Genomic DNA, 7958 nt, shown 5'->3' on the forward strand with positions numbered 1-7958 from the left:
ACTATGAGCTTGACAATGGATCACTTCCATTTACTGAAACATGTTTAAAATGATGTAGACAAGAGAATTAGGGAACTGCCACAAGCTGTCTCTAGGCAATAGAGGTTAAATTCTTGAAATACCTTCTTGGCATTGCCTGGAAGAAGTAGACCTCAGTGGTACTTTCTTAGTTAATCTGCAGCAGCCGTCTTGAATCAGCTTATGAGCTTTGAGTGAACCAAATATCAAAGCAGTGACAGTGATGATTTTTACATCATAAGAGAAATTTCTTCACAGAACTTTTAAGCATATGGGGCTGGATGAACCATGTCAAGGGAATAAAGCAGGTCTGGCAAGAAGACAAGAATTAGTTCTATGGAAAAAAAAATATATCAAGATTTGTTTTTATTCCAGTGAAGGACAAAACTGATACATTTGTAAAAAGCACAAGTTTTTTGTTTTTTTTTTTTAAATGAATAAATTGGAGGAAAGAGTGAGCCATTGATAGACACACCTACCCACTTCAGGATAGCCACTATCCAGTGGGCTGTAGCACAGATAAAAATGTGGGAACCCCAAGTTCAGATCTCTGATCTGAGTCAGGCAGATCAGGAACTTGAACCCTGGTATCTTGCATCTCAGGTAAATATGCTAACCAATAGGTTATCAACTATTCTGGGTATCCTGCTTTCTAAATTCATGCTCCCAGAAAAAGCTTAATCAAAAGCATTTTTTCTCAAGAAAACTTACTTTTTTTTAATCAACATTTTCTAAGGTGGTGAGGAAGAGAGAACTCCAATCAATAAATTTCAAAACAGTCCTCAAATAAAAGGTGAAAACATTCCTTAAATTGTAAGAGCTTAGCCAATCACAATTTTAAAATTTGAATACCTGTGGCCACATCTGCATGAGATGCTGACTGCACAGTAGCCTGTGACTAATGTACAGTAGTATGTCATGGCAGGAAGCATGGTATGACAGTACCATGCAGTAGTCATGAGCTACTGTACAATCAGCATCATGTTCCTTGGTGTGACTGCACAGTTACTCCAGTTACTGTGCAGTCACTTAGTACTTGTTATTTTGAATCCCTGTGGCCACATCTGCATGAGATGCTGACTGCACAGTAGCCTGTGACTAATGTACAGTAGTATGTCATGGCAGGAAGCATGGTATGACAGTACCATGCAGTAGTCATGAGCTACTGTACAATCAGCATCATGTTCCTTGGTGTGACTGCACAGTTACTCCAGTTACTGTGCAGTCACTTAGTACTTGTGGTCATGGAGCCAGTGCTGGAAGATCCTTATCCAGAGATCCTTATCTGGGTGGGGAACATTGTCCCCACCTTGGCAGCCAGGGATGACTGGTGCCTCCCGAGTCTGGGGGGGGGGGTGCACAATTTGTGGGCGGGCCTGGGGGTGGGCCAAAAGCCCCAAATGCACCCCTATACTCCTGTTCCACGGCTTAGTGTCTCCACCCCCCACCCCCACCCAACACACCACCGGCCCACCTGGCAAAAAAATGCCCCATCCTGAGTGGTGCTGAGTCAGGCCAATGTTGTCAAGTGGGGCACATGCCCACCCTGTGTCTCCCCTACCAGTCACCTGTGTTGGCAGTAGACACCCACTTTGGGGACAGAGAGCAATGTCCCAGCCCTGGCGCTCCCTGCCAGCCCCTGTGCTGGTACCCAGAGGGAGCCTAGAGCTCCCCCTGGTGGTGGCAGGGGCCTATTGCATGGCCCCGGGAAGCGAGAGCAGTTTCTGCCATTAGCAGCAAATCTGCTCCCACTTCCCTACATTTGTAAACACCTGCCTGGAAGCATTTAATCATGAGTAATTTACTTGTAAGTAAACTGCTCCCAGATCTAATACATCTCTGGAAACACCCATTGTGTGTGTAAAGCCTACTTAGGAAGTGGACTTGAATGACTAAGCATTATTTTTAGTCAAAAGTAGGATAAGGATATAAACTCAGCTTTGAAAAAATGATTAATAATATCTACAGGTCTGTGCAAACCCAGAGGTTACTATAACTTGAAAAAGACAAACATTGAGTGTTCAAAGTTGACAAAATCTAATCATGATCATTCTACTCCAATGTGATGATATTTGGAATCTGAAGTCCAGGTATCATAGTAGTTGGTTGTACAAGTAGGAGACCCTGGATAAACAAGGAAATCTAATCATAAAGATAAGGGATGCATATTCTCTCTGCCACCTTTTTTACTGCCACCTTTTCACTAGCATTTCTCTCCTTAGGAGATGTGCTATATTGTTTGTGGATGTTATGGTAGATTCATGTTTCCACCCCTCTGTAGCAATCACATCTTGTTGGCTCCTGTTTCTGAATATCTCTGTGTTAAGCACTGAGAGTAGGCAGCTACCAAGTTCAGTCCAGCCCTGATGTGGTGGCCATTTTAGATCCTTGATCTCAGGGCTGAGGCAGAAGTTTGCTGCAATCAGCAGAAGGAGCAACAACACCCAGCTGTGCTGATGCTCATGGAACACCTTGGTGGTAAGGGAGGAACTGTGGGGGTGGCAGGAGGTGCCTCAGAGCCCCAGGAAGAAGGCTTCAGCCTAGTTAGGACAAGGCCTAGCCTAGGCATGGGACTAATAGCTGGTAGGCCTATAAGGGGGCCAGGCAAGCCCCAGAATAGAAGAGGGCTCTCTAGTGGGACCCAGGAGGGACCCCTCTTTAGAGTATGAGGTGAGCAGCTACTAGGTTGACTCTCTGTTCCCTTGCACTGGTTAGTACAAGAGGGCCAGGGCCTCAGGGCCAAAGGGCAATTGAGCCCAATGTGAAGGGCAGGCTGGGGCCACTGTGAGCTATCTGGCACCCTGACTGGCCTCAAGGTGGGCCCAGAGCCTGTAAGGGCTGAAGGTCCCTTCGATGCAGGGGGGAGGGGGCATCACAGCCAAGGAGGGTAGGGATCAGTCAGCATGCAGACTGTTATAAGATTGGAATGGGGCCAGAGTCAGAGCTGGAGCCAATGAGAGAGAGAGCCCAAGAACAGCATACAGGAGCCCCAATAAGGGAGGTAGACCAGGGCAGGTAGGCCTACTTGGTCCTGGGTAAGACTTAAACTGCACCCTGCCAGCAATGGGTGGTCCGGTGGAACTGTCCATGATGGTACAGTCCCCCCATTATGCCAGGCCAGTTATCTCCCTGGGTGAAGGGTGGGTAGGGGTGCCTGATAATTCCAGCCCCCACCATCCAGTGGGTAATGAAGACAAGAGGGTAGTGGGCCAGGCACACCTAGGCAGAGGCACCTAGGCCCATGAGGGTGTAAGATACTGAGGCTTATATAAAGAGTGAGAGTTATGAGTTACCTGGAGAGGGGTCCGGTTAAGAGCTCCATCCAGGGCCAGGTGAATTGACTCGTCCCTGTTCAGATGAGGGCTGTGGGAGAGGCCTGAGAGGCTGCACCAGGGCCAGCCAAGGAGTGCATGTAGGAAAGCCTGATGGCCTACAGTACCTGCTCAAGGGAGCAGGGCAGGCTGAGTGGGGCCCTGTGTGTGGCAGCGTGTGAGAAGTCCAGTGAGAGTGGGAGAAGTGTGAGAGACCTGATGAGAGTGGGTGGTATGAGTGAGGCCCATTGGGGCAGAGAGAAAGGAGTACTGTGTGAGGTCTAGCAAGGGGCTGAGTTTGGCCTGACCTCGAGCCGGAGCAAACAGCAACTCAACAATGACATCTGCCATTAGCAGCATGGGACATGATAAAGGGAGGTTGGAGTTGTGTGTACATGCCTAGACATCGAGGTCTTAAAATGGGCAGCCTCCCACTTATTATAACACCAGCTTACTTTATATCAAAGGTGTTGCAAGCGAGACTGGACAGACTGCCCTAGGTGGGCCAGTACTGTGACCAGGCCTTGGAGATTGCTCCCTGTTGTCTCTAGTGGGTTATGGAATAGAGAAAATCCCACACAATTTACTGATTCGTTTTGATGCACTGGCTGGGGGAGTAGTTAGCTGATTGCACGATTTCACAATGATTACACACTTAATTTATACAACACAATTTTATTTTAAAACTCTTTGCTATGTATATAACACTGCTTAGCTTTAAGAAACACCACAAACATTAAAAACACAATAATTACATATATCAGAAACAATGCTCCGAATGCACTTCCTTCCCAAACAATGCTATAAGAATTAGTGTTACAAAAACAACTACAATTACAACTAAAAGTTAAATTTGAATCAATACTGTTATTTTTCATAATATACTTACAATCCTAGAATTCCGAGAAGCCAAATACCAAAATATGGTTTCATTCCTCAGTAGTATGATTTAATGGGTTGGCCTCAGTAGTACGGTTCAATAGGCTGGCCTCAGCAATACGATTCAATGAGCTGGGCTCAGCAGTGATAGGACTACGTCCCCTTCCTTCAGTCCCTTTTGGGCGCTCCGCGGCTTCAGCGTGAACTAAGAGATTCGTGTTCACGGAGAGGCTGGATTAGGTGATCAATCTAATCCGACCTTATACTTGCAATTCTTCCTTCGTTGTTCTGCAAGTGAAGTCACCTCCAAATTGGGACACTAAGTTACAGGTTTTTATTGAGTGAGCTGCCGTCATTGGGCTCCTCCTACTCAATTTATCAGACCTCCCAAATTTGGGCTCAGATCTTACTCAACAGAAATTACCTTTGTTGAGCATTTTAAATTATTCTTGGGGAGACTTCCATATCACTGTAAATACTCTTTTCTTAGCAATTTGGTTAAAAGGCCTTAGGCTTTGATGTCTCGGAATTTAGGATATTTACTTTCTTTGTAAAAACTTCTAAAGATACAATTTAAATTAAGACTTTAAGTGAAGCCAGGACATTTCGCACGTAGCTCCGAAACAATGAGCTAGATAAGGAGATACATCCTATCTTCTTCCTGAAACTGGCTAATGGGCAACCTTTACAAACATTCAAACTATTTCATTCAATATGAAACCTGTCACACTCATGCTCTGCAATAAGTAAAGGCACTTCAATATGGATTAGCAAGTAGGGACCTGATTGGATTGTGAGTCAGCAGATTTAGAACTATGAGCAGAACTTATCACTGGCTGCTTTTCTGACCTTAATTGAATTAGTGTGTTTCAATTCTAAGCTCACAAAGCATAGGCACTTCACCTGTATTAATAATTCAAAACAAGAAAAATTATGTATGGAAGTGCTGAATATTATTTAATTTATGATAATTATATAAAACTGAGGAAGGGGGAATAATGCTTTGTTAAGGGAAAAAAAACCCACCGACTCAAGCTTTTCCTTCTTGTCCATCACCTCTAAATAAATGACTTCTTTATCAGAGCCATTCATCACCTTATATTATTTCCACTTCCATTTCTCAAATTGAAGCATTCAGTCAGAGTAGGTTAGAAAGGGTCAAAAATATAAACCACAGGTTCAAACCCAGGCTGACTACTATTCTCTGTACCTCTTCTGTAGTGAGTTCACAATGTGTGCTAAGAATGTGCAGTAACAGGGAGAATAAATGCAAGAGAGAATTCATGCCAGCTGTGCTACATAGTTATTTTTTATTTCTTTGAAATATAGGCTCCCAGTGCTCTCCTCTGGCACCTAAAAGAATGGGCATAATAGCATTATATACTAGGGCTGTGCAAAGCTTCAGTCCCTGATTCAATTCAGCAGATATATGGCCCAACTTGGTGGCCAAATCTCTGAATCCAAATTGAATCAGAGGACCCTTTCATCTCTCTGAATCAAATCGGAACCCTCCGAATCAATTTGGAAAGATTTACCGATTTGGACATAGACACAGCTTTAAATGTTTTTTCTACATACCTCTAGGTAGCAGGCAGCTCATGAAAATACTGCAAGTCTGGGGTACATGGAGGGTCCCACAGAAGCATGGGGGGCTCCCCAGCATGCTCAGCAGCAGACCCATAAGTGGACCACAAGCCAGTCCACTTCCACGTCCACCAGGGGGCGCGCAGGGGGGCCCTCCCACCCCCCCTGGCTCAGCAACTGGTACCTCCTGGGTCTGTGGGGGGTCCCCCTGAAGGGTCCCCCTGAAGCTGATTGCTGAGCCAGGAAGGTGCAGGGGTGCCCCCCTGTGCGCTCCCCAGTGGACCTGGAAGTGGACCAGAAGTACTTCCAGTCCACTTCCAGGTTCGCCGCCGAGCACACCGGGGGGGGGGGCCTCTGCACTCCTGTATAGAAGATCCTCTGCCCCAGCATCACAGCCTTCACAAGCCACACCTGCAACCTCAAGGTATGTAGAAAATACATTTAAAGCTGTGCCTATGTCCGAATCACTGATTCTCTGAATCAGCATCAAATCTTCAGATTCGGATTTGCCTGAACTGAATTGGAAACTGAATTGGATTACTGAACTCAGTGATCTGAATCAATTAATCGAATCACTGTCCTCAATTCAGGCCAAATCCAAATTGAAAGGACCCATTTCACACACCCCTATTAGATACATGATCATGCTACATGATCATGCTGCCATGGGGCCTCCCTTTTCTTCCTGTGCAAGCCTACACAAGGTTCTGGTCATTACTTTGAATTACTTTAGATAGAATTCTGAAAGGACCACAATGCCCAACATCCTCTAATTACAATAGAATTAGAGGTTCAAAAATGTGCATTATAAAGCAATTGAAAAAAGTTCATCTAGTCACATTGTAGAGTGGGTAGTCAGTATTTTAGGATGTTTGTTGGTCCAACCAAAGTGTAGGTAACCACGTGTACTCATCAGATCGTGGTGAGTACTTAATGTTAAAAAATATCTTGGAAATAATTAAGGTATTGCTTACATACAGTGAAGTCAGATAAAGTCAATAAAAAGGATGTTATGCTGACAGGTCTGTCAGATCTCATGGAACTGCTTCCTGGAGTCTGCTTCAGGTATATGCTATGTCATATGTCATCCTGATACCATCTAGGTAATCTCTCATGGTTGCGGATGATTTTCTTCCATGACTGCCTTATCTGTGGGTCTGAAAATAGTTAACAATGCCAATCCAGGATCCTGCATGTATTAATATGCAGGGTTGCAACTTGGACATGTATTAATATGAAGGGTTGGTGGCTCTGGATTTTGGTTCGGTCTGCAACATGATATTTCTGCCACTCCCATTTTTCAATCTCCTGTTGTTGTCATGAGGTTTCAAAGTAGTGAGATCCTTATAGCAGACTCTTCCTCCATTTGGGGCAGCCCTAGGTAATAATCTCCCATGAGTTGATGTCAATTTTGCATTTTTTCAAGTTGGCCTTGACAATGTCTTTGAAGCACTTTCTCTGCCCTCATCTTGAGAATACTCCTTGACTGAGCTAAGAGAATAAAACTTGCTTTGGGAGTCTGGAGTTGGACATTCAGATGATGTGGTTGGCCCAGTGAAGTTGATGTTGGATGACCTTGAAGCTCATCATGTTTTCTTGTGAGGGGACACTAGCATTAATACATCTGTCTTCCCACTGGATTTGAGGCAGCACTGATGGTATTTCTCCAGGGACTTGGTGTCTCCTGTATGTTGTCCATATCTCAACTCCATGCAGTAAGGTGGGGATCATGACTGCTTCATAAACCACGAACTTGGTTTTGAATCTGATGTTTCAGTCTTCGAACACCCATTTCCTCAGGTGTCCAAAGGCTACACTTGCAGATTTGAGGTGATATTTGATTTCATCAATGTCAGCCTTCTGTTACAGATGGCTTCCATGGTACAACAACTATTTAACATTCTCTGGAATTTCACTGTGCCCCTGAATTACCACAGCTGGGGACTACTTATTAAGTGCTTGTTGATGGATGATCTAAGTATTCTGAACATAAAGCATTAGTGCCATTTTCTTGTCTGACTTGGTAGAGACATCAACGATTGTCTGACAATCTGCTTCAAAGTAAGCAGACTATAGAATCATTAATTCAAAGATTCATAGATGTTAGGGTCGGAAGGGACCTCAATAGATCATCGAGTCCAACCCCCTGCATAGGCAGGAAAGAGT

Source organism: Alligator sinensis, unplaced genomic scaffold (genome assembly GCF_000455745.1).
Source record: "Alligator sinensis unplaced genomic scaffold, ASM45574v1 scaffold10_1, whole genome shotgun sequence".
Lineage (NCBI taxonomy): Eukaryota > Metazoa > Chordata > Crocodylia > Alligatoridae > Alligator > Alligator sinensis.